The sequence below is a fragment of the Carcharhinus amblyrhynchos genome, chromosome 3, assembly GCF_965287045.1.
Source record: "Carcharhinus amblyrhynchos chromosome 3, sCarAmb.v2.hapA, whole genome shotgun sequence".
In the NCBI taxonomy this organism is placed as follows: Eukaryota; Metazoa; Chordata; class Chondrichthyes; order Carcharhiniformes; family Carcharhinidae; genus Carcharhinus; species Carcharhinus amblyrhynchos.
The window spans coordinates 65,311,542-65,320,552 of record NC_137326.1 but is presented as its reverse complement, the minus strand read 5'-3'; positions in this window follow the sequence as shown (position 1 = coordinate 65,320,552).

Genomic DNA, 9,011 nt, shown 5'->3' with positions numbered 1-9,011 from the left:
ATAGTTCAGTTAACCTGTTCACTTTTTTTACTCTTTGGCCAATAATTAAAAGGGTGGCAGGGCCTTTGGAGCAGCAGGGGCTGTGGCTGCTGCTTCACCTGCTTAGAAGGCCCTGCCACTGGTGATGGTGCCACTGTTGCTATTGTTTCCAATTGGGAGCTATGCCCACCCTGAGACTGCCCAGATGTATGGCAGAGTGTATGAGCCATTTTTTTTTGGTGGGGAGGGGGTGTAGGAAGCGTTGCCTGAGGGGGTTCACTGTTAGATGAATAAAGTCTTAACTTGTTGATTTTTACAAAGAGTCAGGTAGTTATTGAGTTAACCACTAAAAGTTGCTGAAGAGCAGATTGTCCTTCTCATGCTTTTAACAGGTGAGGTACTCCTCTTTGAGTAGTTAGGTGTTAGCTCTCAGAGGATCAACCTCTGCTTCATAACACTAGAAAGAGGCATATGTTTGTGCTTAATGTTTGACTTGGAACATTATTATTAGCTGTTAAGGTTCATACAATATCATAGTTGTTCTTTGTAATTGGTAAAAGTTATACCAATTATTTTATATTTTAACTGTTCTTAAATAAACTTATTTGATAAACCTTTCCAGTGGGTGACTTGAATCATAGGAGTGGAGACAACATAAATGTGTGTAAGAGAGAGGTGAGCATGTGAATGTGTCTGAGGGAGTGGGAGAGTGTGAGTGAATGTGTGAGTAAGAAGGTGAATGAGAGAGAGGTGAGAATGTGAATGTATGAGCAAGAGAGTAGAGGTGAGAGTGTGATTGTATGAAAGAGAGGTGAAATAAGAGAGTAAGTGTGGAGAGGTCACAGAATAGAATCCCTATAGTACAGTGAGAAGGCATTCGGCCCACTGAGTCTGCACTGACCACAATCCCACCCAGGCCCTACACCCATATCCCTATATTTTATCCACTAATCCTTCTAACCTACACATCTCGGGACACTAAGGGGCAATTTTAGCATGGCCAATCAACCTAACCCGCACATCTTTGGACTGTGGGAGGAAACCCATGCAGACACAAGGGGAATGTGCAAACTCCACACAGACAGTGACCCAAGCCAGGAATTGAACCCAGGTCCCTAGAGCTGTGAAGCAGCACTTCTAACCACTGTGCTACCATGCCATCCATGAGAGTGAGCTTTTAAAGGAGAAGCAGCAGAGAATGTGTGAGCATGAGGCAACATGAGAATGTCAGTGTGTGAAGGGGAAGGTGAGAGTTAGTGAGAAAATGAGATGAGCTGATAGGGTGCATATGTGAGAGAGAAGAGCAGAAAGCTTGAAAGATGAGAATACGTGAAAGTGAGGAGAGGTGAGAACATGAGGGGAAGGAGTGCTGAATGTGAGGACAGTGAGACCGTGTATGTGTATCAGTGAGGTGTGAATGTGTGCGTGCCTCTTGTGTCCAACATGAGAATCCAGTTTTCAGCAGCACTCTTCCCACTAAGTGACAAAGGTAAGACTTGACCACCCTTCAAAATAAGAGATCTTTTATAATAATCATATAAACAGGAGGCATAGAAGATTTCTATAAATGATATTACATGGAGCACACCAGAATGATAGGGAGTAGAATAGCTTGATCTTGATTTCAGACAAAGCTTGACACCATTGAGGGCTGAAGGGCCTGTACTGTTCTGTTTCTGATATTTTTATATACCTACTGTGCAAAAATCATAGAAGCTTTATGTGCAGAAGGAGGCCATTCAGTCCATCGAGTCTGCACTGACCACTATTCTACCCAGGCCCTATTCCTGTAACCCCACATATTTACCTGCTAATCTCCTCACACTTCAATGGTTGATTTAGCATGGCCAATCAACCTAACCTGCACATCTTGGAGCACCTGGTGGAAACCCATGCAGAAACAAGGAGAACGTGCAATCTCCACACTGGGTCCAAGCCAGAAATTGAACCCAGATACCTGGTGCTGTGCGGTAACAGTGCTAATTACTACACCACCATGTTCCCCTACTTGCCACACTCTGGCACCTGTTCAGGTCATTGCATCTAACCAGCACATCTTTCAGACTGTGGGAGGAAATCAGAACACCTGGAAGAAATAATCATATTTATGTGACTCTTCAACATAATAAGTTTCAACATAATAACGATTCCTTGGTTGGAAAGGTTTGTGAAATCCTGCCCCAAATAATGAATCCCCTATCACTATTGCTTTTCCCTTTGGTACTGCTGAGCCACTCATGGTACCACAAACCTGGCTCTGACTGCAATCTTCTGAGGAACCAGTTCCCTCACCACCTTCCTTTGGTACTGCTGAGCCACTCATTGTTCCGTGGGAGCACTGAAGAGAGGCTGCGATTTGCGAGTGGAGAGCTTGTGGGTGAGTTCAGCGACTTTTTCTTTCTTTTAAAAACTAACTTTGTTTAGTGGGGGTTTTTTTTCTGATTGTTTTAAGTTTGACCCTGGAAGTAGTTGCGAGAGCACTCGGGTCACGTTTTTTTTTCACCTACTATACATTAGACCGGAGGGGTTTCCCAATACTCTACACAGGTAGAGTATCCCAGCCCTCCCCCCTCCCCTAACCTGAAAAAAAAGAGAGAGGCTCTGTCAGAGAGCTGGTAAGACTGCTTTTGTTTTTGTGTGTGCTGTAAGGGCTTTGGCTCACAGGGCCAAGAGATAAGGTAAATTATAAGTTTTTTTTACTTTTTCCTCTGGGTTGCTATAAGGGGTAAGTATGAGTGTGAGACCTGTATGTTGCTGCCAATGCAACATGTGGGAGGTCTTGGAGGCTCCTGGCCTGCCAGACATCCACACCTGTGCTCGGTGTGTGGAGCTGCAGGCCCTACGAAACCAGGTTAAGGAGCTGCAAATGCAGCTCGAGGACCTTCGGCTCGTTCAGGAGAGTGAGGAGCTTATGGATAGGAGCTACCAGCAGGTAGTCACACCAGGGCAACGGGATGAGGGCACTTGGGTAACTATTAGGAAGGGGAAAACACGGGTGATGGAGAGCACTCTGGTGGATGTCCCCCTTCAAAATAAGTACTCCGGCCTGAGTACTACTGGGGGGGACAGCTCATCTGAGGGAGGAAGCGGTGACCAGGTCTCTGGAGCTGAGCCAGTGAGCCAAAAAATCAAAAAGGGAAGCAGAAAGGTAGTGTTAATAGGGGACTCCACAGTGAGGGGCGCGGACAGGCGTTTTTGTGGACGTAGAAGGGAGTCGCGGATGGTGGTTTGTCTCCCTGGGGCTGGGATCCGGGATGTCTCTGGGCGGGTCCCAGACATCCTGAAAGGGGAGGGTGAGGAACCAGAGGTTGTAGTACATATAGGTACTACTGACGTAGGTAAGAAGAGGGAGGCACTCGTGAAAAGGGACTATAGGGAACTGGGTAGGCAGCTGAGGAAGAGAAAAGCGAAGGTAGTAATCTCAGGATTGCTGCCTGTGCCACGGGAGAATGAGGGAAGAAATGAAATGAGGTGGAGGGTGAATGCGTGGCTGAGGGACTGGTGTAGAGGGCAGGGATTTCGGTTCCTAGATCACTGGGACCTCTTTAGGGGTAGGTGGGACCTGTATAGTAAGGACGGGTGGCACTTAAATACCAGGGGGACTAATATCTTGGCGGGAAGACTGGCTAAGGCTACCGGGGGGACTTTAAACTAGAAAGGATGGGGGGAGGGAACTGTGATGGGGAAACTGGGACGGAGGAGGTTCGCTCCCAGGTAGGGGAGGACCGCAGGCAGTATGGGAGGGAGGTTAGACAGGCGGTGGAGATGGGAAATGCCCAGACTGAGGGCCTGAAGTGTATATATTTTAATGCAAGGAGTGTAGTGAATAAGGTAGATGAGCTTAGGGCGTGGATTGCTGTTTGGGATTGTGATGTGGTGGCCATTACGGAGACTTGGATGTCTCAGGGACAGGACTGGGTACTTCAGGTGCCAGGCTTCAGATGCTTCAGGAAGGACAGGGAGGGTGGCAGAAGGGGTGGTGGAGTGGCACTGATCAGGGACAGTGTCATGGCTGCAAAGAGGATGTTGTGGAGGGACTGTCTACAGAATCTCTGTGGGTGGAAGTTACAAACAGCAAAGGGTCGAAAACTTTGCTGGGTGTATTCTATAGGCCGCCCAATAGTGACAGGGAAGTTGAAGTGCAAATAGGGAAACAGATTCTGGAGAGATGTTTTAATAACAGAGTTGTCGTGATGGGAGACTTCAATTTCCCAAACATCGACTGGAATATCCCTAGGGTAAGGGGTTTGGATGGGGAGGAGTTTGTTAGGTGTGTTCAGGAGGGTTTCCTGACACAGTATGTGAATAAGCCTACGAGGGGAGAGGCTGTACTTGACCTGGTACTGGCGAATGAACCAGGGCAGGTGATGGATCTTTTGGTAGGAGAGCATCTTGGAAATGGTGACCATAATTCTATCTCCTTCACAATTGCATTGGAACGAGATAGGATCAGGCAGGCTAGGAAGGTGTTTGTCTGGGGTAAGGGGAGATACGAAGAAGTCAGGAAGTTACTTGGACAAATAAACTGGAAGGAGGCGTTCGTAGGGAAAAGCACCGAAGGAAGGTGGCAGATATTCAAGGAATGTGTGTCTGGAGCTCTGAATGACAATGTTCCGATGAGACAAAGGGGTTTTGGTAGGTCGCGGGAACCGTGGTGCACAAAGGCTGTGTTGAACCTAGTCGGGAGGAAAAGGAAGGTGTACAAGAGGTTCAGGGAATTAGGAGAGGTTAAAGATCTTGAGGAGTATAAGGACTGTAGGAAGGAACTTAAAAGGGAAATTAGGAGAGCCAGAAGGGGTCATGAGAAGACCTTGGCGGGTAAGATTAAGGAGAATCCCAAGGCCTTCTATAAATATGTGAAAGGTAAAAGGATAAGAAGAGAAGGGATAGGACCTATAAAAGGTGAGGGGGGAAAGGTTTGTGTGGAACCAGAAGAAATGGCAGAGGTGCTTAATGAGTACTTCGCCTCAGTATTCACAGTGGAAGCTGATCTGGGAGATTTTGTTATGGATTTGCAGCAGATGGAAAAGATTGAGTACGTGAATATTAAGGAGGAGGATGTGTTGGAACTTTTGAATTCTATCAAGGTAGATAAGTCGCCTGGACCAGATGGGATGTACCCCAGGATACTGTGGGAGGCGAGGGAAGAGATTGCAGAGCCCCTGGCGATGATCTTTGCGTCGTCAATGGAGACGGGAGAGGTTCCAGAGGATTGCGGATGTAGTTCCTATTTTCAAGAAAGGGAACAGAGATAGCCCGGGAAATTACCGACTGGTGAGTCTGACCTCTGTGGTTGGTAAGCTGATGGAGAGGCTTCTGAGGGACAAGATTTACGAACATTTGGAGAGGTTTGACATGATCAGGAATAGTCAGCATGGATTTGTCAAGGGCAGGTCGTGCCTTACAAGCCTAGTTGAGTTCTTCGATAATGTGACTGAACACATTGACGAAGGAAGTGCCGTGGATGTAGTGTACATGGACTTCAGAAAGGCGTTTGATAAGGTCCCCCATGCAAGACTTCTTGAGAAGGTGAGAGGGCATGGGATCCAAGGGCCTTTGGCCTTGTGGATTCAGAACTGGCTTGCCTGCAGAAGGCAGAGAGTGGTTGTGGATGGGGCTTTTTCTGAATGGAGGTCAGTCACCAGCGGAGTGCCTCAAGGATCTGTTCTGGGACCCTTGTTGTTTGTCATTTTCATAAATGACCTGGATGAGGAAGTGGAGGGATGGGTAAGTAAGTTCGCTGATGACACTAAGGTCGGTGGTGTTGTGGGTGGTCTGGAAGGATGGCAAAAGTTGCAGCAGGACATAGATAGGATGCAGGACTGGGCGGAGAAGTGGCATATGGACTTCAACGCGGATAAATGTGTAGTCGTCCATTTTGGCAGAACCAACGGGATGAACGAGTACTCTATCAAGGGCAGAAGTCTGAGTAGTGTTGAAGAGCAGAAGGATCTTAGGGTCCGGGTCCACAGGACTCTTAAATCGGCCTCGCAGGTGGAGGAGGTGGTCAAGAAGGCGTATGGTGTACTGGCCTTCATTAATCGAGGGATTGAGTTTAGGAGTCGGGAGGTAATGCTGCAACTTTGTAAGACCCTTGTCAGGCCTCATTTAGAGTATTGTGCGTGGTTCTGGTCGCCTCACTATAGGAAGGATGTAGAAGCTATTGAGAGGGTACAGAGGAGATTTACAAGGATGTTGCCTGGACTGGGAGGCATGCCTTATGAAGTTAGGTTGAGGGAGCTGGGACTCTTTTCCCTGGAGAGACGAAGGTTGAGAGGCAACCTGATAGAAGTTTACAAAATGTTGAGAGGAATAGATAGGGTGGACTCAGAGGCTATTTCCCTGGGTTGAAATGGTTGCTACGAGAGGACACAGATTTAAGGTGCAGGGAGGGAAGTTCAGAAGTGATGTTAGGGGTAAGTTTTTCACTCAGGGTGGTGAGTGAATGGAATTGGCTGCCGTCAGTGGTGGTGGAGGTGAACTCACTGGGGTCTTTTAAAAGACTTCTGGATGAGTATATGGGGTTTAATGAGATTGAGGGTTATAGATAGGTCTGTAGGTTGGTAGGTGTTGATGTGATCGGCGCAACTCGTGGGCCGAAGGGCCTGTTTGTGCTGTAGTGTTCTATGTTCTAAAACCAATTACTGAGTGGGACCCTAGGGGACTCCTGCATTACCTGACTAGTCTCTAGTCTGACTAGACTGCCTCGTGGTTATCCAGTCTATCAGTGCCTCTAAGGCCTTAAGCTGTAGTGTGACCACCTCTTTGACTATGCTATCCATATAGCTCGCAACCTTGTGCATGCACCACACTGACACCAGCCACCACTCAAGTTCTGAAACCTAGAGCTCAAGTTTCCACAGTTGGCAGCACTTCCTGCACAAATGATCATTTAGAACACCAGGAGCGTCTACGACTTCACACACTATAGGACACACATTCAACGTGACTGAGCTGCCCTGGTATGACTTAACTTTACATCACTTATGTTCACCTTATTCTACTTTGGATTACTTTTATTGTATTACTATCTTGGTCCCAACATGGCAGCACAGTAGCACTGCTGCCTCACAGTACCAGGGACCCAGGTTCAATTCCTGCCTTGGGTCACTGTCTGTGTGGAGTTTGCACATTCTCCTCATGTCTGCATGGGTTTCTTCCAGGTGCTCTGATTTCCTCCCACAGTCTGAAAGATGTGCTGGTTAGATGCATTGACCTGAACAGGTGCCAGAGTGTGGCAAGTATGGGAACTTCACAGTAATTTCATTGCAGTATTAATGTAAGCCTTACTTGTGACTAATAAATAAACTTTACTTTAAAAAAACTTTTAACTTTTCCTCAGTCCAGATGTTGGTTTTTCACACACTGCCCTTTACACCGAACACTTACTGACCAATCGGCTTATGAGTTTCCTGTGATGTCACACTTCCTTTTGCCCCCGCTGCTCACTGAAGTGGTGGTGAAGTTGTGGGGGTACACGCTGACTCCGCTTTGCAGTCCTTGAACTTTCCTTATAATCTCCTGACTGTCCCCCACAGGTCCAAACTGACTGTTGGGTCAAATCTAGCGACTGTGGGGTTGACACCAATGACTATGGGGTCAAGTCCAGTGACTGTGGGATTGAATCTAGTGAATGTCGCGTCAATGTTGGGTCAACACCAGTGACTGATCAAGTCTGGTCACTGTTGAATGTGACACCAAAGACAGCATTCCACACCTGTAAGAGGAATGGACAAGCACGTACTAATCCAATAAAGGAATCAGGCATGGAAGGAAATGGTTCATTTTAATAGTATAAACCTTTCAAAAGCAGAAGTTCTTTGCAACAAAGCAGGATGCAACATTCAGGGGACATTTAATGAAATGCACCTCCATGCATTGCTACATTCTATGTACAAAAAACAATGCAGTTCCATATCATGACTAAATATAAAATGCTGATTCTTAAAAAAAAGGATCATGCAATTATTTTCATAAAATCACATTTACAAAGATGATTTCACTAAAAAGTTGACAAAGCAACAATGTAAGTTCTGTCAACACAGCAGACACTCATCTAGAAATGACAATAATGATTTGCTAGAATACAGTCTATAGACAATCTACAGAGTGCATTAAATTGAATAAAAATAACATCCTCTTACAGAGATTTTCTCACCCAAAAAAACATTTTTTAATCTAATTTGAAACAACAGTCAGGAATATCAATAAACTATTTTTAAAACAAGCATAGATGAATGAGAAACAGAATAGTTTCAGAAACAGGAATACGTTCAGTAACGTCAATCAAGAAAAAGTCACTGACAGACTACAGACTGCAAAGAGCCATCTGTGAAATGTGCACTGAGCAGGCTCAGTAGTAAGCAGTGAGAGTGGCAAGGAGGGTGTAGAGTGAATGTAATAAGTGTTGAGTAGAGGGTGGAGTCAGCAGAGGGTGCAGAGAGCATTGGCTGCGTGAATAGCGGGTGGAGTGAGCAGTGGATGCACTAAGTATTTGGCACATTCAGCAGTGCATGCAGTGAGCAGTGGATGCAGGGAGCAGTAGGTGCAGTGAGCAGAGGGTGGAATAAGCAGTGGATGCACTAAGCATTTGGCACAGTGAGCAGTGGATGCAGTGAGCAGTCGGTGGGGTGAGCAGTGAATGCTGTGAGCAGTGGGTGCAGCAAGCAATGGATGCATGGAGCAGTGGGTGCAGTGAGTTGTGGGTGTGGTGAGCAGTGTGTGCAGCGAGCAATAGGTTCAATGAGCAGTGGGTGCAGCGAGCAGCGGATGCAACATGCGGGGGGGGGGGGGGGCTAATCAGTACAGTGAGCAATCGGTATGGTGAGCAGTGGGTGCAGGGACCAGTTGGTGCACTGAGCAATGGGTGCTGTGAGCAGTGTATGGAGTGAGCAGTTGGTGCAGTGAGCAGAGGGTGGAGTGAACTATGGGTGCCCTAAGCATTTGGCGCAATGAGGAAGGGTGCAATGAGCAGTGTGGGTGGTGAGCAGTGGGGCTAGTTGGTACGGTCAGCAGTAGGTACAGTGAGGAGT